General features: G+C 48.4%; 2 non-coding genes and 12 pseudogenes across 2 annotated transcripts; all 14 read right to left on the reverse strand.

Moving 5' to 3' along the window:
- Positions 1-356: 356 nt before the first annotated feature.
- Positions 357-564, reverse strand: LOC137328389 (U2 spliceosomal RNA; annotated as a pseudogene).
- Positions 565-1,970: 1,406 nt separating this feature from the next.
- On the reverse strand, positions 1,971-2,178 carry LOC137328390 (U2 spliceosomal RNA; annotated as a pseudogene).
- A 1,406-nt stretch (positions 2,179-3,584) lies between these two features.
- LOC137328391 (U2 spliceosomal RNA) lies at positions 3,585-3,792 on the reverse strand (annotated as a pseudogene).
- Positions 3,793-5,198: 1,406 nt separating this feature from the next.
- LOC137328392 (U2 spliceosomal RNA) lies at positions 5,199-5,406 on the reverse strand (annotated as a pseudogene).
- Positions 5,407-6,812: 1,406 nt separating this feature from the next.
- On the reverse strand, positions 6,813-7,020 carry LOC137328393 (U2 spliceosomal RNA; annotated as a pseudogene).
- A 1,406-nt stretch (positions 7,021-8,426) lies between these two features.
- Positions 8,427-8,634, reverse strand: LOC137328394 (U2 spliceosomal RNA; annotated as a pseudogene).
- Positions 8,635-10,040: 1,406 nt separating this feature from the next.
- LOC137328395 (U2 spliceosomal RNA) lies at positions 10,041-10,248 on the reverse strand (annotated as a pseudogene).
- Positions 10,249-11,654: 1,406 nt separating this feature from the next.
- Positions 11,655-11,862, reverse strand: LOC137328396 (U2 spliceosomal RNA; annotated as a pseudogene).
- A 1,406-nt stretch (positions 11,863-13,268) lies between these two features.
- LOC137328615 (U2 spliceosomal RNA) lies at positions 13,269-13,439 on the reverse strand (annotated as a pseudogene).
- A 1,481-nt stretch (positions 13,440-14,920) lies between these two features.
- Positions 14,921-15,111, reverse strand: LOC137330389 (U2 spliceosomal RNA). The gene has a single exon (XR_010965036.1). It is a non-coding gene; the product is annotated as a U2 spliceosomal RNA (small nuclear RNA).
- Positions 15,112-16,334: 1,223 nt separating this feature from the next.
- On the reverse strand, positions 16,335-16,538 carry LOC137328353 (U2 spliceosomal RNA; annotated as a pseudogene).
- Positions 16,539-17,948: 1,410 nt separating this feature from the next.
- LOC137328346 (U2 spliceosomal RNA) lies at positions 17,949-18,152 on the reverse strand (annotated as a pseudogene).
- A 1,398-nt stretch (positions 18,153-19,550) lies between these two features.
- LOC137330401 (U2 spliceosomal RNA) lies at positions 19,551-19,741 on the reverse strand. Its single transcript, XR_010965038.1, has one exon. It is a non-coding gene; the product is annotated as a U2 spliceosomal RNA (small nuclear RNA).
- A 1,215-nt stretch (positions 19,742-20,956) lies between these two features.
- Positions 20,957-21,176, reverse strand: LOC137328489 (U2 spliceosomal RNA; annotated as a pseudogene).
- Positions 21,177-21,673: the final 497 nt, after the last annotated feature.

The raw sequence follows: 21,673 nt of genomic DNA on the forward strand, positions 1-21,673 counted from the left end.
AGCAACAAGGCGTTAATGTTTCAGGAGTGCCGATTGCAATTGAAAGCTGTCTCTCAAGCTGCTCCTCCCCCGAAAGAAACGAGGAGTTAATGTTTCGGAAACGCCTATTGCAATTGAAAGCTGTCTCTCAAGCTGGACGTCCAGTTATTTTGCAGTTTCAATTATATCGCTGGCTGCGTGCGTGCGTGCGTGCGTGCGTGCGAGCGGCACTCAGCCCAGGAGAAGAAAAAGATACCACTGAGCTGAGAAAGTCAGTGCAATATATATGCTTTATTCTCACTAATAATACATACACACACACACATGTACAGAGACGCTGGGAACGAGCTGTTTTTCTTTTTGAATATCTCCCCACAGGGAGGTGCACCGTTCCCAGAGACACTGCAATACTGGGTCGATGCGTGGAGTGGACGGAGCAAGCCCCTATTCCATCTCCCTGTTCCAAAAATCAATTTAATATATGGTCCCCAGATAGGGGACGTATCAGATATTAAACTGATAAGAACAGATTTTTTTTTTTTTTTTTTTTTCTGACACTCTGGGGTGCCTTATTGCCTTACAGATTCATTCCAGATTCCTTGCAGTGACATTACATCAAGCCAAAGCTCTACAAGCCAAAGCTCTACACTCTGCCCGAGGGGATTTCTCCCTGACTGCATCCCCCCGGCATACAATGGCAGGAAGGCTCCAAATGGTTGCCTTCCCCCACTTGACCACTTGATCTTAGCCAAAAGGCCGAGAAGCGATACCGCGCTCGATGCGAATTGATCTTGGGTCCTGTTTGCCCTCCTTCTTTTTTCTCTGCCTGACTGTGTTTAAAGCAGTCTCGCAGCACTGCCGTTCTGGGCACATTTTTGCCACCGTTTCTAATTGCAACAGTGGATCAGTTGAAAGAAGTTGCCGTTTTCTCCTTTCTTGCTCGGACTGCGTGACAGATTGGTAACTTTGCCAGTAGGCCACCAATCAGATGGGAGAGGGTTGGGTCTCAACGGACCTACGTCACTCATTCTCCGTCACTAACGAACTGCCGTGGAAGGAAACCTCTTTAAGGTAAACTAGGGACGTGACGTGACGTGTCTCACAGTGAGTGAGTGAGTGAGTGAGTGAGTGAGTGAGTGAGTGAGATTGCAACAGACAATCGAGAAAGAGGTGAGGTGCTGACAATCAGCAGCTCGTGTTTAAACATTCCTTCCACAGCAGGCAAGACCAATCAAAAGAAAATACTGCAGATGCTGGCTGTGGCTCGGCTGCCTGCCTGGCTGGCTGGCTGGAGATGGGAAATAAAAAGACAAGACGTGTTAATGGCTGGGTTAACTGTCGCAAGCAACAAGGCGTTAATGTTTCAGGAGTGCCGATTGCAATTGAAAGCTGTCTCTCAAGCTGCTCCTCCCCCGAAAGAAACGAGGCGTTAATGTTTCGGAAGTGCCGATTGAAAGCTGTCTCTCAAGCTGCTCCCTCACTGGGCCCTGTCCGTTGTCATGTTAATGGCTGGGTTAACTGTCGCAAGCAACAAGGCGTTAATGTTTCAGGAGTGCCGATTGAAAGCTGTCTCTCAAGCTGCTCCCTGACTGGGCCCTGTCCGTTGTCATGTTAATGGCTGGGTTAACTGTCGCAAGCAACAAGGCGTTAATGTTTCAGGAGTGCCGATTGCAATTGAAAGCTGTCTCTCAAGCTGCTCCTCCCCCGAAAGAAACGAGGAGTTAATGTTTCGGAAACGCCTATTGCAATTGAAAGCTGTCTCTCAAGCTGGACGTCCAGTTATTTTGCAGTTTCAATTATATCGCTGGCTGCGTGCGTGCGTGCGTGCGTGCGTGCGAGCGGCACTCAGCCCAGGAGAAGAAAAAGATACCACTGAGCTGAGAAAGTCAGTGCAATATATATGCTTTATTCTCACTAATAATACATACACACACACACATGTACAGAGACGCTGGGAACGAGCTGTTTTTCTTTTTGAATATCTCCCCACAGGGAGGTGCACCGTTCCCAGAGACACTGCAATACTGGGTCGATGCGTGGAGTGGACGGAGCAAGCCCCTATTCCATCTCCCTGTTCCAAAAATCAATTTAATATATGGTCCCCAGATAGGGGACGTATCAGATATTAAACTGATAAGAACAGATTTTTTTTTTTTTTTTTTTTTCTGACACTCTGGGGTGCCTTATTGCCTTACAGATTCATTCCAGATTCCTTGCAGTGACATTACATCAAGCCAAAGCTCTACAAGCCAAAGCTCTACACTCTGCCCGAGGGGATTTCTCCCTGACTGCATCCCCCCGGCATACAATGGCAGGAAGGCTCCAAATGGTTGCCTTCCCCCACTTGACCACTTGATCTTAGCCAAAAGGCCGAGAAGCGATACCGCGCTCGATGCGAATTGATCTTGGGTCCTGTTTGCCCTCCTTCTTTTTTCTCTGCCTGACTGTGTTTAAAGCAGTCTCGCAGCACTGCCGTTCTGGGCACATTTTTGCCACCGTTTCTAATTGCAACAGTGGATCAGTTGAAAGAAGTTGCCGTTTTCTCCTTTCTTGCTCGGACTGCGTGACAGATTGGTAACTTTGCCAGTAGGCCACCAATCAGATGGGAGAGGGTTGGGTCTCAACGGACCTACGTCACTCATTCTCCGTCACTAACGAACTGCCGTGGAAGGAAACCTCTTTAAGGTAAACTAGGGACGTGACGTGACGTGTCTCACAGTGAGTGAGTGAGTGAGTGAGTGAGTGAGTGAGTGAGTGAGATTGCAACAGACAATCGAGAAAGAGGTGAGGTGCTGACAATCAGCAGCTCGTGTTTAAACATTCCTTCCACAGCAGGCAAGACCAATCAAAAGAAAATACTGCAGATGCTGGCTGTGGCTCGGCTGCCTGCCTGGCTGGCTGGCTGGAGATGGGAAATAAAAAGACAAGACGTGTTAATGGCTGGGTTAACTGTCGCAAGCAACAAGGCGTTAATGTTTCAGGAGTGCCGATTGCAATTGAAAGCTGTCTCTCAAGCTGCTCCTCCCCCGAAAGAAACGAGGCGTTAATGTTTCGGAAGTGCCGATTGAAAGCTGTCTCTCAAGCTGCTCCCTCACTGGGCCCTGTCCGTTGTCATGTTAATGGCTGGGTTAACTGTCGCAAGCAACAAGGCGTTAATGTTTCAGGAGTGCCGATTGAAAGCTGTCTCTCAAGCTGCTCCCTGACTGGGCCCTGTCCGTTGTCATGTTAATGGCTGGGTTAACTGTCGCAAGCAACAAGGCGTTAATGTTTCAGGAGTGCCGATTGCAATTGAAAGCTGTCTCTCAAGCTGCTCCTCCCCCGAAAGAAACGAGGAGTTAATGTTTCGGAAACGCCTATTGCAATTGAAAGCTGTCTCTCAAGCTGGACGTCCAGTTATTTTGCAGTTTCAATTATATCGCTGGCTGCGTGCGTGCGTGCGTGCGTGCGTGCGAGCGGCACTCAGCCCAGGAGAAGAAAAAGATACCACTGAGCTGAGAAAGTCAGTGCAATATATATGCTTTATTCTCACTAATAATACATACACACACACACATGTACAGAGACGCTGGGAACGAGCTGTTTTTCTTTTTGAATATCTCCCCACAGGGAGGTGCACCGTTCCCAGAGACACTGCAATACTGGGTCGATGCGTGGAGTGGACGGAGCAAGCCCCTATTCCATCTCCCTGTTCCAAAAATCAATTTAATATATGGTCCCCAGATAGGGGACGTATCAGATATTAAACTGATAAGAACAGATTTTTTTTTTTTTTTTTTTTTCTGACACTCTGGGGTGCCTTATTGCCTTACAGATTCATTCCAGATTCCTTGCAGTGACATTACATCAAGCCAAAGCTCTACAAGCCAAAGCTCTACACTCTGCCCGAGGGGATTTCTCCCTGACTGCATCCCCCCGGCATACAATGGCAGGAAGGCTCCAAATGGTTGCCTTCCCCCACTTGACCACTTGATCTTAGCCAAAAGGCCGAGAAGCGATACCGCGCTCGATGCGAATTGATCTTGGGTCCTGTTTGCCCTCCTTCTTTTTTCTCTGCCTGACTGTGTTTAAAGCAGTCTCGCAGCACTGCCGTTCTGGGCACATTTTTGCCACCGTTTCTAATTGCAACAGTGGATCAGTTGAAAGAAGTTGCCGTTTTCTCCTTTCTTGCTCGGACTGCGTGACAGATTGGTAACTTTGCCAGTAGGCCACCAATCAGATGGGAGAGGGTTGGGTCTCAACGGACCTACGTCACTCATTCTCCGTCACTAACGAACTGCCGTGGAAGGAAACCTCTTTAAGGTAAACTAGGGACGTGACGTGACGTGTCTCACAGTGAGTGAGTGAGTGAGTGAGTGAGTGAGTGAGTGAGTGAGATTGCAACAGACAATCGAGAAAGAGGTGAGGTGCTGACAATCAGCAGCTCGTGTTTAAACATTCCTTCCACAGCAGGCAAGACCAATCAAAAGAAAATACTGCAGATGCTGGCTGTGGCTCGGCTGCCTGCCTGGCTGGCTGGCTGGAGATGGGAAATAAAAAGACAAGACGTGTTAATGGCTGGGTTAACTGTCGCAAGCAACAAGGCGTTAATGTTTCAGGAGTGCCGATTGCAATTGAAAGCTGTCTCTCAAGCTGCTCCTCCCCCGAAAGAAACGAGGCGTTAATGTTTCGGAAGTGCCGATTGAAAGCTGTCTCTCAAGCTGCTCCCTCACTGGGCCCTGTCCGTTGTCATGTTAATGGCTGGGTTAACTGTCGCAAGCAACAAGGCGTTAATGTTTCAGGAGTGCCGATTGAAAGCTGTCTCTCAAGCTGCTCCCTGACTGGGCCCTGTCCGTTGTCATGTTAATGGCTGGGTTAACTGTCGCAAGCAACAAGGCGTTAATGTTTCAGGAGTGCCGATTGCAATTGAAAGCTGTCTCTCAAGCTGCTCCTCCCCCGAAAGAAACGAGGAGTTAATGTTTCGGAAACGCCTATTGCAATTGAAAGCTGTCTCTCAAGCTGGACGTCCAGTTATTTTGCAGTTTCAATTATATCGCTGGCTGCGTGCGTGCGTGCGTGCGTGCGTGCGAGCGGCACTCAGCCCAGGAGAAGAAAAAGATACCACTGAGCTGAGAAAGTCAGTGCAATATATATGCTTTATTCTCACTAATAATACATACACACACACACATGTACAGAGACGCTGGGAACGAGCTGTTTTTCTTTTTGAATATCTCCCCACAGGGAGGTGCACCGTTCCCAGAGACACTGCAATACTGGGTCGATGCGTGGAGTGGACGGAGCAAGCCCCTATTCCATCTCCCTGTTCCAAAAATCAATTTAATATATGGTCCCCAGATAGGGGACGTATCAGATATTAAACTGATAAGAACAGATTTTTTTTTTTTTTTTTTTTTCTGACACTCTGGGGTGCCTTATTGCCTTACAGATTCATTCCAGATTCCTTGCAGTGACATTACATCAAGCCAAAGCTCTACAAGCCAAAGCTCTACACTCTGCCCGAGGGGATTTCTCCCTGACTGCATCCCCCCGGCATACAATGGCAGGAAGGCTCCAAATGGTTGCCTTCCCCCACTTGACCACTTGATCTTAGCCAAAAGGCCGAGAAGCGATACCGCGCTCGATGCGAATTGATCTTGGGTCCTGTTTGCCCTCCTTCTTTTTTCTCTGCCTGACTGTGTTTAAAGCAGTCTCGCAGCACTGCCGTTCTGGGCACATTTTTGCCACCGTTTCTAATTGCAACAGTGGATCAGTTGAAAGAAGTTGCCGTTTTCTCCTTTCTTGCTCGGACTGCGTGACAGATTGGTAACTTTGCCAGTAGGCCACCAATCAGATGGGAGAGGGTTGGGTCTCAACGGACCTACGTCACTCATTCTCCGTCACTAACGAACTGCCGTGGAAGGAAACCTCTTTAAGGTAAACTAGGGACGTGACGTGACGTGTCTCACAGTGAGTGAGTGAGTGAGTGAGTGAGTGAGTGAGTGAGTGAGATTGCAACAGACAATCGAGAAAGAGGTGAGGTGCTGACAATCAGCAGCTCGTGTTTAAACATTCCTTCCACAGCAGGCAAGACCAATCAAAAGAAAATACTGCAGATGCTGGCTGTGGCTCGGCTGCCTGCCTGGCTGGCTGGCTGGAGATGGGAAATAAAAAGACAAGACGTGTTAATGGCTGGGTTAACTGTCGCAAGCAACAAGGCGTTAATGTTTCAGGAGTGCCGATTGCAATTGAAAGCTGTCTCTCAAGCTGCTCCTCCCCCGAAAGAAACGAGGCGTTAATGTTTCGGAAGTGCCGATTGAAAGCTGTCTCTCAAGCTGCTCCCTCACTGGGCCCTGTCCGTTGTCATGTTAATGGCTGGGTTAACTGTCGCAAGCAACAAGGCGTTAATGTTTCAGGAGTGCCGATTGAAAGCTGTCTCTCAAGCTGCTCCCTGACTGGGCCCTGTCCGTTGTCATGTTAATGGCTGGGTTAACTGTCGCAAGCAACAAGGCGTTAATGTTTCAGGAGTGCCGATTGCAATTGAAAGCTGTCTCTCAAGCTGCTCCTCCCCCGAAAGAAACGAGGAGTTAATGTTTCGGAAACGCCTATTGCAATTGAAAGCTGTCTCTCAAGCTGGACGTCCAGTTATTTTGCAGTTTCAATTATATCGCTGGCTGCGTGCGTGCGTGCGTGCGTGCGTGCGAGCGGCACTCAGCCCAGGAGAAGAAAAAGATACCACTGAGCTGAGAAAGTCAGTGCAATATATATGCTTTATTCTCACTAATAATACATACACACACACACATGTACAGAGACGCTGGGAACGAGCTGTTTTTCTTTTTGAATATCTCCCCACAGGGAGGTGCACCGTTCCCAGAGACACTGCAATACTGGGTCGATGCGTGGAGTGGACGGAGCAAGCCCCTATTCCATCTCCCTGTTCCAAAAATCAATTTAATATATGGTCCCCAGATAGGGGACGTATCAGATATTAAACTGATAAGAACAGATTTTTTTTTTTTTTTTTTTTTCTGACACTCTGGGGTGCCTTATTGCCTTACAGATTCATTCCAGATTCCTTGCAGTGACATTACATCAAGCCAAAGCTCTACAAGCCAAAGCTCTACACTCTGCCCGAGGGGATTTCTCCCTGACTGCATCCCCCCGGCATACAATGGCAGGAAGGCTCCAAATGGTTGCCTTCCCCCACTTGACCACTTGATCTTAGCCAAAAGGCCGAGAAGCGATACCGCGCTCGATGCGAATTGATCTTGGGTCCTGTTTGCCCTCCTTCTTTTTTCTCTGCCTGACTGTGTTTAAAGCAGTCTCGCAGCACTGCCGTTCTGGGCACATTTTTGCCACCGTTTCTAATTGCAACAGTGGATCAGTTGAAAGAAGTTGCCGTTTTCTCCTTTCTTGCTCGGACTGCGTGACAGATTGGTAACTTTGCCAGTAGGCCACCAATCAGATGGGAGAGGGTTGGGTCTCAACGGACCTACGTCACTCATTCTCCGTCACTAACGAACTGCCGTGGAAGGAAACCTCTTTAAGGTAAACTAGGGACGTGACGTGACGTGTCTCACAGTGAGTGAGTGAGTGAGTGAGTGAGTGAGTGAGTGAGTGAGATTGCAACAGACAATCGAGAAAGAGGTGAGGTGCTGACAATCAGCAGCTCGTGTTTAAACATTCCTTCCACAGCAGGCAAGACCAATCAAAAGAAAATACTGCAGATGCTGGCTGTGGCTCGGCTGCCTGCCTGGCTGGCTGGCTGGAGATGGGAAATAAAAAGACAAGACGTGTTAATGGCTGGGTTAACTGTCGCAAGCAACAAGGCGTTAATGTTTCAGGAGTGCCGATTGCAATTGAAAGCTGTCTCTCAAGCTGCTCCTCCCCCGAAAGAAACGAGGCGTTAATGTTTCGGAAGTGCCGATTGAAAGCTGTCTCTCAAGCTGCTCCCTCACTGGGCCCTGTCCGTTGTCATGTTAATGGCTGGGTTAACTGTCGCAAGCAACAAGGCGTTAATGTTTCAGGAGTGCCGATTGAAAGCTGTCTCTCAAGCTGCTCCCTGACTGGGCCCTGTCCGTTGTCATGTTAATGGCTGGGTTAACTGTCGCAAGCAACAAGGCGTTAATGTTTCAGGAGTGCCGATTGCAATTGAAAGCTGTCTCTCAAGCTGCTCCTCCCCCGAAAGAAACGAGGAGTTAATGTTTCGGAAACGCCTATTGCAATTGAAAGCTGTCTCTCAAGCTGGACGTCCAGTTATTTTGCAGTTTCAATTATATCGCTGGCTGCGTGCGTGCGTGCGTGCGTGCGTGCGAGCGGCACTCAGCCCAGGAGAAGAAAAAGATACCACTGAGCTGAGAAAGTCAGTGCAATATATATGCTTTATTCTCACTAATAATACATACACACACACACATGTACAGAGACGCTGGGAACGAGCTGTTTTTCTTTTTGAATATCTCCCCACAGGGAGGTGCACCGTTCCCAGAGACACTGCAATACTGGGTCGATGCGTGGAGTGGACGGAGCAAGCCCCTATTCCATCTCCCTGTTCCAAAAATCAATTTAATATATGGTCCCCAGATAGGGGACGTATCAGATATTAAACTGATAAGAACAGATTTTTTTTTTTTTTTTTTTTTCTGACACTCTGGGGTGCCTTATTGCCTTACAGATTCATTCCAGATTCCTTGCAGTGACATTACATCAAGCCAAAGCTCTACAAGCCAAAGCTCTACACTCTGCCCGAGGGGATTTCTCCCTGACTGCATCCCCCCGGCATACAATGGCAGGAAGGCTCCAAATGGTTGCCTTCCCCCACTTGACCACTTGATCTTAGCCAAAAGGCCGAGAAGCGATACCGCGCTCGATGCGAATTGATCTTGGGTCCTGTTTGCCCTCCTTCTTTTTTCTCTGCCTGACTGTGTTTAAAGCAGTCTCGCAGCACTGCCGTTCTGGGCACATTTTTGCCACCGTTTCTAATTGCAACAGTGGATCAGTTGAAAGAAGTTGCCGTTTTCTCCTTTCTTGCTCGGACTGCGTGACAGATTGGTAACTTTGCCAGTAGGCCACCAATCAGATGGGAGAGGGTTGGGTCTCAACGGACCTACGTCACTCATTCTCCGTCACTAACGAACTGCCGTGGAAGGAAACCTCTTTAAGGTAAACTAGGGACGTGACGTGACGTGTCTCACAGTGAGTGAGTGAGTGAGTGAGTGAGTGAGTGAGTGAGTGAGATTGCAACAGACAATCGAGAAAGAGGTGAGGTGCTGACAATCAGCAGCTCGTGTTTAAACATTCCTTCCACAGCAGGCAAGACCAATCAAAAGAAAATACTGCAGATGCTGGCTGTGGCTCGGCTGCCTGCCTGGCTGGCTGGCTGGAGATGGGAAATAAAAAGACAAGACGTGTTAATGGCTGGGTTAACTGTCGCAAGCAACAAGGCGTTAATGTTTCAGGAGTGCCGATTGCAATTGAAAGCTGTCTCTCAAGCTGCTCCTCCCCCGAAAGAAACGAGGCGTTAATGTTTCGGAAGTGCCGATTGAAAGCTGTCTCTCAAGCTGCTCCCTCACTGGGCCCTGTCCGTTGTCATGTTAATGGCTGGGTTAACTGTCGCAAGCAACAAGGCGTTAATGTTTCAGGAGTGCCGATTGAAAGCTGTCTCTCAAGCTGCTCCCTGACTGGGCCCTGTCCGTTGTCATGTTAATGGCTGGGTTAACTGTCGCAAGCAACAAGGCGTTAATGTTTCAGGAGTGCCGATTGCAATTGAAAGCTGTCTCTCAAGCTGCTCCTCCCCCGAAAGAAACGAGGAGTTAATGTTTCGGAAACGCCTATTGCAATTGAAAGCTGTCTCTCAAGCTGGACGTCCAGTTATTTTGCAGTTTCAATTATATCGCTGGCTGCGTGCGTGCGTGCGTGCGTGCGTGCGAGCGGCACTCAGCCCAGGAGAAGAAAAAGATACCACTGAGCTGAGAAAGTCAGTGCAATATATATGCTTTATTCTCACTAATAATACATACACACACACACATGTACAGAGACGCTGGGAACGAGCTGTTTTTCTTTTTGAATATCTCCCCACAGGGAGGTGCACCGTTCCCAGAGACACTGCAATACTGGGTCGATGCGTGGAGTGGACGGAGCAAGCCCCTATTCCATCTCCCTGTTCCAAAAATCAATTTAATATATGGTCCCCAGATAGGGGACGTATCAGATATTAAACTGATAAGAACAGATTTTTTTTTTTTTTTTTTTTTCTGACACTCTGGGGTGCCTTATTGCCTTACAGATTCATTCCAGATTCCTTGCAGTGACATTACATCAAGCCAAAGCTCTACAAGCCAAAGCTCTACACTCTGCCCGAGGGGATTTCTCCCTGACTGCATCCCCCCGGCATACAATGGCAGGAAGGCTCCAAATGGTTGCCTTCCCCCACTTGACCACTTGATCTTAGCCAAAAGGCCGAGAAGCGATACCGCGCTCGATGCGAATTGATCTTGGGTCCTGTTTGCCCTCCTTCTTTTTTCTCTGCCTGACTGTGTTTAAAGCAGTCTCGCAGCACTGCCGTTCTGGGCACATTTTTGCCACCGTTTCTAATTGCAACAGTGGATCAGTTGAAAGAAGTTGCCGTTTTCTCCTTTCTTGCTCGGACTGCGTGACAGATTGGTAACTTTGCCAGTAGGCCACCAATCAGATGGGAGAGGGTTGGGTCTCAACGGACCTACGTCACTCATTCTCCGTCACTAACGAACTGCCGTGGAAGGAAACCTCTTTAAGGTAAACTAGGGACGTGACGTGACGTGTCTCACAGTGAGTGAGTGAGTGAGTGAGTGAGTGAGTGAGTGAGTGAGATTGCAACAGACAATCGAGAAAGAGGTGAGGTGCTGACAATCAGCAGCTCGTGTTTAAACATTCCTTCCACAGCAGGCAAGACCAATCAAAAGAAAATACTGCAGATGCTGGCTGTGGCTCGGCTGCCTGCCTGGCTGGCTGGCTGGAGATGGGAAATAAAAAGACAAGACGTGTTAATGGCTGGGTTAACTGTCGCAAGCAACAAGGCGTTAATGTTTCAGGAGTGCCGATTGCAATTGAAAGCTGTCTCTCAAGCTGCTCCTCCCCCGAAAGAAACGAGGCGTTAATGTTTCGGAAGTGCCGATTGAAAGCTGTCTCTCAAGCTGCTCCCTCACTGGGCCCTGTCCGTTGTCATGTTAATGGCTGGGTTAACTGTCGCAAGCAACAAGGCGTTAATGTTTCAGGAGTGCCGATTGAAAGCTGTCTCTCAAGCTGCTCCCTGACTGGGCCCTGTCCGTTGTCATGTTAATGGCTGGGTTAACTGTCGCAAGCAACAAGGCGTTAATGTTTCAGGAGTGCCGATTGCAATTGAAAGCTGTCTCTCAAGCTGCTCCTCCCCCGAAAGAAACGAGGAGTTAATGTTTCGGAAACGCCTATTGCAATTGAAAGCTGTCTCTCAAGCTGGACGTCCAGTTATTTTGCAGTTTCAATTATATCGCTGGCTGCGTGCGTGCGTGCGTGCGTGCGTGCGAGCGGCACTCAGCCCAGGAGAAGAAAAAGATACCACTGAGCTGAGAAAGTCAGTGCAATATATATGCTTTATTCTCACTAATAATACATACACACACACACATGTACAGAGACGCTGGGAACGAGCTGTTTTTCTTTTTGAATATCTCCCCACAGGGAGGTGCACCGTTCCCAGAGACACTGCAATACTGGGTCGATGCGTGGAGTGGACGGAGCAAGCCCCTATTCCATCTCCCTGTTCCAAAAATCAATTTAATATATGGTCCCCAGATAGGGGACGTATCAGATATTAAACTGATAAGAACAGATTTTTTTTTTTTTTTTTTTTTCTGACACTCTGGGGTGCCTTATTGCCTTACAGATTCATTCCAGATTCCTTGCAGTGACATTACATCAAGCCAAAGCTCTACAAGCCAAAGCTCTACACTCTGCCCGAGGGGATTTCTCCCTGACTGCATCCCCCCGGCATACAATGGCAGGAAGGCTCCAAATGGTTGCCTTCCCCCACTTGACCACTTGATCTTAGCCAAAAGGCCGAGAAGCGATACCGCGCTCGATGCGAATTGATCTTGGGTCCTGTTTGCCCTCCTTCTTTTTTCTCTGCCTGACTGTGTTTAAAGCAGTCTCGCAGCACTGCCGTTCTGGGCACATTTTTGCCACCGTTTCTAATTGCAACAGTGGATCAGTTGAAAGAAGTTGCCGTTTTCTCCTTTCTTGCTCGGACTGCGTGACAGATTGGTAACTTTGCCAGTAGGCCACCAATCAGATGGGAGAGGGTTGGGTCTCAACGGACCTACGTCACTCATTCTCCGTCACTAACGAACTGCCGTGGAAGGAAACCTCTTTAAGGTAAACTAGGGACGTGACGTGACGTGTCTCACAGTGAGTGAGTGAGTGAGTGAGTGAGTGAGTGAGTGAGTGAGATTGCAACAGACAATCGAGAAAGAGGTGAGGTGCTGACAATCAGCAGCTCGTGTTTAAACATTCCTTCCACAGCAGGCAAGACCAATCAAAAGAAAATACTGCAGATGCTGGCTGTGGCTCGGCTGCCTGCCTGGCTGGCTGGCTGGAGATGGGAAATAAAAAGACAAGACGTGTTAATGGCTGGGTTAACTGTCGCAAGCAACAAGGCGTTAATGTTTCAGGAGTGCCGATTGCAATTGAAAGCTGTCTCTCAAGCTGCTCCTCCCCCGAAAGAAACGAGGCGTTAATGTTTCGGAAGTGCCGATTGAAAGCTGTCTCTCAAGCTGCTCCCTCACTGGGCCCTGTCCGTTGTCATGTTAATGGCTGGGTTAACTGTCGCAAGCAACAAGGCGTTAATGTTTCAGGAGTGCCGATTGAAAGCTGTCTCTCAAGCTGCTCCCTGACTGGGCCCTGTCCGTTGTCATGTTAATGGCTGGGTTAACTGTCGCAAGCAACAAGGCGTTAATGTTTCAGGAGTGCCGATTGCAATTGAAAGCTGTCTCTCAAGCTGCTCCTCCCCCGAAAGAAACGAGGAGTTAATGTTTCGGAAACGCCTATTGCAATTGAAAGCTGTCTCTCAAGCTGGACGTCCAGTTATTTTGCAGTTTCAATTATATCGCTGGCTGCGTGCGTGCGTGCGTGCGTGCGTGCGAGCGGCACTCAGCCCAGGAGAAGAAAAAGATACCACTGAGCTGAGAAAGTCAGTGCAATATATATGCTTTATTCTCACTAATAATACATACACACACACACATGTACAGAGACGCTGGGAACGAGCTGTTTTTCTTTTTGAATATCTCCCCACAGGGAGGTGCACCGTTCCCAGAGACACTGCAATACTGGGTCGATGCGTGGAGTGGACGGAGCAAGCCCCTATTCCATCTCCCTGTTCCAAAAATCAATTTAATATATGGTCCCCAGATAGGGGACGTATCAGATATTAAACTGATAAGAACAGATTTTTTTTTTTTTTTTTTTTTTTTTTTTTTTTTTTTTTTTTTTTTTTTTTTTTTTTTTTCTGACACTCTGGGGTGCCTTATTGCCTTACAGATTCATTCCAGATTCCTTGCAGTGACATTACATCAAGCCAAAGCTCTACAAGCCAAAGCTCTACACTCTGCCCGAGGGGATTTCTCCCTGACTGCATCCCCCCGGCATATAATGGCAGGAAGGCTCCAAATGGTTGCCTTCCCCCACTTGACCACTTGATCTTAGCCAAAAGGCCGAGAAGCGATACCGCGCTCGATGCGAATTGATCTTGGGTCCTGTTTGCCCTCCTTCTTTTTTCTCTGCCTGACTGTGTTTAAAGCAGTCTCGCAGCACTGCCGTTCTGGGCACATTTTTGCCACCGTTTCTAATTGCAACAGTGGATCAGTTGAAAGAAGTTGCCGTTTTCTCCTTTCTTGCTCGGACTGCGTGACAGATTGGTAACTTTGCCAGTAGGCCACCAATCAGATGGGAGAGGGTTGGGTCTCAACGGACCTACGTCACTCATTCTCCGTCACTAACGAACTGCCGTGGAAGGAAACCTCTTTAAGGTAAACTAGGGACGTGACGTGACGTGTCTCACAGTGAGTGAGTGAGTGAGTGAGTGAGTGAGTGAGTGAGTGAGATTGCAACAGACAATCGAGAAAGAGGTGAGGTGCTGACAATCAGCAGCTCGTGTTTAAACATTCCTTCCACAGCAGGCAAGACCAATCAAAAGAAAATACTGCAGATGCTGGCTGTGGCTCGGCTGCCTGCCTGGCTGGCTGGCTGGAGATGGGAAATAAAAAGACAAGACGTGTTAATGGCTGGGTTAACTGTCGCAAGCAACAAGGCGTTAATGTTTCAGGAGTGCCGATTGCAATTGAAAGCTGTCTCTCAAGCTGCTCCTCCCCCGAAAGAAACGAGGCGTTAATGTTTCGGAAGTGCCGATTGAAAGCTGTCTCTCAAGCTGCTCCCTCACTGGGCCCTGTCCGTTGTCATGTTAATGGCTGGGTTAACTGTCGCAAGCAACAAGGCGTTAATGTTTCAGGAGTGCCGATTGAAAGCTGTCTCTCAAGCTGCTCCCTGACTGGGCCCTGTCCGTTGTCATGTTAATGGCTGGGTTAACTGTCGCAAGCAACAAGGCGTTAATGTTTCAGGAGTGCCGATTGCAATTGAAAGCTGTCTCTCAAGCTGCTCCTCCCCCGAAAGAAACGAGGAGTTAATGTTTCGGAAACGCCTATTGCAATTGAAAGCTGTCTCTCAAGCTGGACGTCCAGTTATTTTGCAGTTTCAATTATATCGCTGGCTGCGTGCGTGCGTGCGTGCGTGCGTGCGAGCGGCACTCAGCCCAGGAGAAGAAAAAGATACCACTGAGCTGAGAAAGTCAGTGCAATATATATGCTTTATTCTCACTAATAATACATACACACACACACATGTACAGAGACGCTGGGAACGAGCTGTTTTTCTTTTTGAATATCTCCCCACAGGGAGGTGCACCGTTCCCAGAGACACTGCAATACTGGGTCGATGCGTGGAGTGGACGGAGCAAGCCCCTATTCCATCTCCCTGTTCCAAAAATCAATTTAATATATGGTCCCCAGATAGGGGACGTATCAGATATTAAACTGATAAGAACAGATACTACACTTGATCTTAGCCAAAAGGCCGAGAAGCGATACCGCGCTCGATGCGAATTGATCTTGGGTCCTGTTTGCCCTCCTTCTTTTTTCTCTGCCTGACTGTGTTTAAAGCAGTCTCGCAGCACTGCCGTTCTGGGCACATTTTTGCCACCGTTTCTAATTGCAACAGTGGATCAGTTGAAAGAAGTTGCCGTTTTCTCCTTTCTTGCTCGGACTGCGTGACAGATTGGTAACTTTGCCAGTAGGCCACCAATCAGATGGGAGAGGGTTGGGTCTCAACGGACCTACGTCACTCATTCTCCGTCACTAACGAACTGCCGTGGAAGGAAACCTCTTTAAGGTAAACTAGGGACGTGACGTGACGTGTCTCACAGTGAGTGAGTGAGTGAGTGAGTGAGTGAGTGAGTGAGTGAGATTGCAACAGACAATCGAGAAAGAGGTGAGGTGCTGACAATCAGCAGCTCGTGTTTAAACATTCCTTCCACAGCAGGCAAGACCAATCAAAAGAAAATACTGCAGATGCTGGCTGTGGCTCGGCTGCCTGCCTGGCTGGCTGGCTGGAGATGGGAAATAAAAAGACAAGACGTGTTAATGGCTGGGTTAACTGTCGCAAGCAACAAGGCGTTAATGTTTCAGGAGTGCCGATTGCAATTGAAAGCTGTCTCTCAAGCTGCTCCTCCCCCGAAAGAAACGAGGCGTTAATGTTTCGGAAGTGCCGATTGAAAGCTGTCTCTCAAGCTGCTCCCTCACTGGGCCCTGTCCGTTGTCATGTTAATGGCTGGGTTAACTGTCGCAAGCAACAAGGCGTTAATGTTTCAGGAGTGCCGATTGAAAGCTGTCTCTCAAGCTGCTCCCTGACTGGGCCCTGTCCGTTGTCATGTTAATGGCTGGGTTAACTGTCGCAAGCAACAAGGCGTTAATGTTTCAGGAGTGCCGATTGCAATTGAAAGCTGTCTCTCAAGCTGCTCCTCCCCCGAAAGAAACGAGGAGTTAATGTTTCGGAAACGCCTATTGCAATTGAAAGCTGTCTCTCAAGCTGGACGTCCAGTTATTTTGCAGTTTCAATTATATCGCTGGCTGCGTGCGTGCGTGCGTGCGTGCGTGCGAGCGGCACTCAGCCCAGGAGAAGAAAAAGATACCACTGAGCTGAGAAAGTCAGTGCAATATATATGCTTTATTCTCACTAATAATACATACACACACACACATGTACAGAGACGCTGGGAACGAGCTGTTTTTCTTTTTGAATATCTCCCCACAGGGAGGTGCACCGTTCCCAGAGACACTGCAATACTGGGTCGATGCGTGGAGTGGACGGAGCAAGCCCCTATTCCATCTCCCTGTTCCAAAAATCAATTTAATATATGGTCCCCAGATAGGGGACGTATCAGATATTAAACTGATAAGAACAGATTTTTTTTTTTTTTTTTCCGACACTCTGGGGTGCCTTATTGCCTTACAGATTCATTCCAGATTCCTTGCAGTGACATTACATCAAGCCAAAGCTCTACAAGCCAAAGCTCTACACTCTGCCCGAGGGGATTTCTCCCTGACTGCATCCCCCCGGCATACAATGGCAGGAAGGCTCCAAATGGTTACCTTCCCCCACTTGACCACTTGATCTTAGCCAAAAGGCCGAGAAGCGATACCGCGCTCGATGCGAATTGATCTTGGGTCCTGTTTGCCCTCCTTCTTTTTTCTCTGCCTGACTGTGTTTAAAGCAGTCTCGCAGCACTGCCGTTCTGGGCACATTTTTGCCACCGTTTCTAATTGCAACAGTGGATCAGTTGAAAGAAGTTGCCGTTTTCTCCTTTCTTGCTCGGACTGCGTGACAGATTGGTAACTTTGCCAGTAGGCCACCAATCAGATGGGAGAGGGTTGGGTCTCAACGGACCTACGTCACTCATTCTCCGTCACTAACGAACTGCCGTGGAAGGAAACCTCTTTAAGGTAAACTAGGGACGTGACGTGACGTGTCTCACAGTGAGTGAGTGAGTGAGTGAGTGAGTGAGTGAGTGAGTGAGTGAGATTGCAACAGACAATCGAGAAAGAGGTGAGGTGCTGACAATCAGCAGCTCGTGTTTAAACATTCCTTCCACAGCAGGCAAGACCAATCAAAAGAAAATACTGCAGATGCTGGCTGTGGCTCGGCTGCCTGCCTGGCTGGCTGGCTGGAGATGGGAAATAAAAAGACAAGACGTGTTAATGGCTGGGTTAACTGTCGCAAGCAACAAGGCGTTAATGTTTCAGGAGTGCCGATTGCAATTGAAAGCTGTCTCTCAAGCTGCTCCTCCCCCGAAAGAAACGAGGCGTTAATGTTTCGGAAGTGCCGATTGAAAGCTGTCTCTCAAGCTGCTCCCTCACTGGGCCCTGTCCGTTGTCATGTTAATGGCTGGGTTAACTGTCGCAAGCAACAAGGCGTTAATGTTTCAGGAGTGCCGATTGAAAGCTGTCTCTCAAGCTGCTCCCTGACTGGGCCCTGTCCGTTGTCATGTTAATGGCTGGGTTAACTGTCGCAAGCAACAAGGCGTTAATGTTTCAGGAGTGCCGATTGCAATTGAAAGCTGTCTCTCAAGCTGCTCCTCCCCCGAAAGAAACGAGGAGTTAATGTTTCGGAAACGCCTATTGCAATTGAAAGCTGTCTCTCAAGCTGGACGTCCAGTTATTTTGCAGTTTCAATTATATCGCTGGCTGCGTGCGTGCGTGCGTGCGTGCGTGCGAGCGGCACTCAGCCCAGGAGAAGAAAAAGATACCACTGAGCTGAGAAAGTCAGTGCAATATATATGCTTTATTCTCACTAATAATACATACACACACACACATGTACAGAGACGCTGGGAACGAGCTGTTTTTCTTTTTGAATATCTCCCCACAGGGAGGTGCACCGTTCCCAGAGACACTGCAATACTGGGTCGATGCGTGGAGTGGACGGAGCAAGCCCCTATTCCATCTCCCTGTTCCAAAAATCAATTTAATATATGGTCCCCAGATAGGGGACGTATCAGATATTAAACTGATAAGAACAGATTTTTTTTTTTTTTTTTCTGACACTCTGGGGTGCCTTATTGCCTTACAGATTCATTCCAGATTCCTTGCAGTGACATTACATCAAGCCAAAGCTCTACAAGCCAAAGCTCTACACTCTGCCCGAGGGGATTTCTCCCTGACTGCATCCCCCCGGCATACAATGGCAGGAAGGCTCCAAATGGTTGCCTTCCCCCACTTGACCACTTGATCTTAGCCAAAAGGCCGAGAAGCGATACCGCGCTCGATGCGAATTGATCTTGGGTCCTGTTTGCCCTCCTTCTTTTTTCTCTGCCTGACTGTGTTTAAAGCAGTCTCGCAGCACTGCCGTTCTGGGCACATTTTTGCCACCGTTTCTAATTGCAACAGTGGATCAGTTGAAAGAAGTTGCCGTTTTCTCCTTTCTTGCTCGGACTGCGTGACAGATTGGTAACTTTGCCAGTAGGCCACCAATCAGATGGGAGAGGGTTGGGTCTCAACGGACCTACGTCACTCATTCTCCGTCACTAACGAACTGCCGTGGAAGGAAACCTCTTTAAGGTAAACTAGGGACGTGACGTGACGTGTCTCACAGTGAGTGAGTGAGTGAGTGAGTGAGTGAGTGAGATTGCAACAGACAATCGAGAAAGAGGTGAGGTGCTGACAATCAGCAGCTCGTGTTTAAACATTCCTTCCACAGCAGGCAAGACCAATCAAAAGAAAATACTGCAGATGCTGGCTGTGGCTCGGCTGCCTGCCTGGCTGGCTGGCTGGAGATGGGAAATAAAAAGACAAGACGTGTTAATGGCTGGGTTAACTGTCGCAAGCAACAAGGCGTTAATGTTTCAGGAGTGCCGATTGCAATTGAAAGCTGTCTCTCAAGCTGCTCCTCCCCCGAAAGAAACGAGGCGTTAATGTTTCGGAAGTGCCGATTGAAAGCTGTCTCTCAAGCTGCTCCCTCACTGGGCCCTGTCCGTTGTCATGTTAATGGCTGGGTTAACTGTCGCAAGCAACAAGGCGTTAATGTTTCAGGAGTGCCGATTGAAAGCTGTCTCTCAAGCTGCTCCCTGACTGGGCCCTGTCCGTTGTCATGTTAATGGCTGGGTTAACTGTCGCAAGCAACAAGGCGTTAATGTTTCAGGAGTGCCGATTGCAATTGAAAGCTGTCTCTCAAGCTGCTCCTCCCCCGAAAGAAACGAGGAGTTAATGTTTCGGAAACGCCTATTGCAATTGAAAGCTGTCTCTCAAGCTGGACGTCCAGTTATTTTGCAGTTTCAATTATATCGCTGGCTGCGTGCGTGCGTGCGTGCGTGCGTGCGAGCGGCACTCAGCCCAGGAGAAGAAAAAGATACCACTGAGCTGAGAAAGTCAGTGCAATATATATGCTTTATTCTCACTAATAATACATACACACACACACATGTACAGAGACGCTGGGAACGAGCTGTTTTTCTTTTTGAATATCTCCCCACAGGGAGGTGCACCGTTCCCAGAGACACTGCAATACTGGGTCGATGCGTGGAGTGGACGGAGCAAGCCCCTATTCCATCTCCCTGTTCCAAAAATCAATTTAATATATGGTCCCCAGATAGGGGACGTATCAGATATTAAACTGATAAGAACAGATACTACACTTGATCTTAGCCAAAAGGCCGAGAAGCGATACCGCGCTCGATGCGAATTGATCTTGGGTCCTGTTTGCCCTCCTTCTTTTTTCTCTGCCTGACTGTGTTTAAAGCAGTCTCGCAGCACTGCCGTTCTGGGCACATTTTTGCCACCGTTTCTAATTGCAACAGTGGATCAGTTGAAAGAAGTTGCCGTTTTCTCCTTTCTTGCTCGGACTGCGTGACAGATTGGTAACTTTGCCAGTAGGCCACCAATCAGATGGGAGAGGGTTGGGTCTCAACGGACCTACGTCACTCATTCTCCGTCACTAACGAACTGCCGTGGAAGGAAACCTCTTTAAGGTAAACTAGGGACGTGACGTGACGTGTCTCACAGTGAGTGAGTGAGTGAGTGAGTGAGTGAGTGAGATTGCAACAGACAATCGAGAAAGAGGTGAGGTGCTGACAATCAGCAGCTCGTGTTTAAACATTCCTTCCACAGCAGGCAAGACCAATCAAAAGAAAATACTGCAGATGCTGGCTGTGGCTCGGCTGCCTGCCTGGCTGGCTGGCTGGAGATGGGAAATAAAAAGACAAGACGTGTTAATGGCTGGGTTAACTGTCGCAAGCAACAAGGCGTTAATGTTTCAGGAGTGCCGATTGCAATTGAAAGCTGTCTCTCAAGCTGCTCCTCCCCCGAAAGAAACGAGGCGTTAATGTTTCGGAAGTGCCGATTGAAAGCTGTCTCTCAAGCTGCTCCCTCACTGGGCCCTGTCCGTTGTCATGTTAATGGCTGGGTTAACTGTCGCAAGCAACAAGGCGTTAATGTTTCAGGAGTGCCGATTGAAAGCTGTCTCTCAAGCTGCTCCCTGACTGGGCCCTGTCCGTTGTCATGTTAATGGCTGGGTTAACTGTCGCAAGCAACAAGGCGTTAATGTTTCAGGAGTGCCGATTGCAATTGAAAGCTGTCTCTCAAGCTGCTCCTCCCCCGAAAGAAACGAGGAGTTAATGTTTCGGAAACGCCTATTGCAATTGAAAGCTGTCTCTCAAGCTGGACGTCCAGTTATTTTGCAGTTTCAATTATATCGCTGGCTGCGTGCGTGCGTGCGTGCGTGCGTGCGAGCGGCACTCAGCCCAGGAGAAGAAAAAGATACCACTGAGCTGAGAAAGTCAGTGCAATATATATGCTTTATTCTCACTAATAATACATACACACACACACATGTACAGAGACGCTGGGAACGAGCTGTTTTTCTTTTTGAATATCTCCCCACAGGGAGGTGCACCGTTCCCAGAGACACTGCAATACTGGGTCGATGCGTGGAGTGGACGGAGCAAGCCCCTATTCCATCTCCCTGTTCCAAAAATCAATTTAATATATGGTCCCCAGATAGGGGACGTATCAGATATTAAACTGATAAGAACAGATTTTTTTTTTTTTTTTTTTTTTTTTTTTTTTTTCTGACACTCTGGGGTGCCTTATTGCCTTACAGATTCATTCCAGATTCCTTGCAGTGACATTACATCAAGCCAAAGCTCTACAAGCCAAAGCTCTACACTCTGCCCGAGGGGATTTCTCCCTGACTGCATCCCCCCGGCATACAATGGCAGGAAGGCTCCAAAAGGTTGCCTTCCCCCACTTGACCACTTGATCTTAGCCAAAAGGCCGAGAAGCGATACCGCGCTCGATGCGAATTGATCTTGGGTCCTGTTTGCCCTCCTTCTTTTTTCTCTGCCTGACTGTGTTTAAAGCAGTCTCGCAGCACTGCCGTTCTGGGCACATTTTTGCCACTGTTTCTAATTGCAACAGTGGATCAGTTGAAAGAAGTTGCCGTTTTCTCCTTTCTTGCTCGGACTGCGTGACAGATTGGTAACTTTGCCAGTAGGCCACCAATCAGATGGGAGAGGGTTGGGTCTCAACGGACCTACGTCACTCATTCTCCGTCACTAACGAACTGCCGTGGAAGGAAACCTCTTTAAGGTAAACTAGGG

The sequence above is a fragment of the Heptranchias perlo genome, chromosome 12 (genome assembly GCF_035084215.1).
Source record: "Heptranchias perlo isolate sHepPer1 chromosome 12, sHepPer1.hap1, whole genome shotgun sequence".
Taxonomy (NCBI): domain Eukaryota; kingdom Metazoa; phylum Chordata; class Chondrichthyes; order Hexanchiformes; family Hexanchidae; genus Heptranchias; species Heptranchias perlo.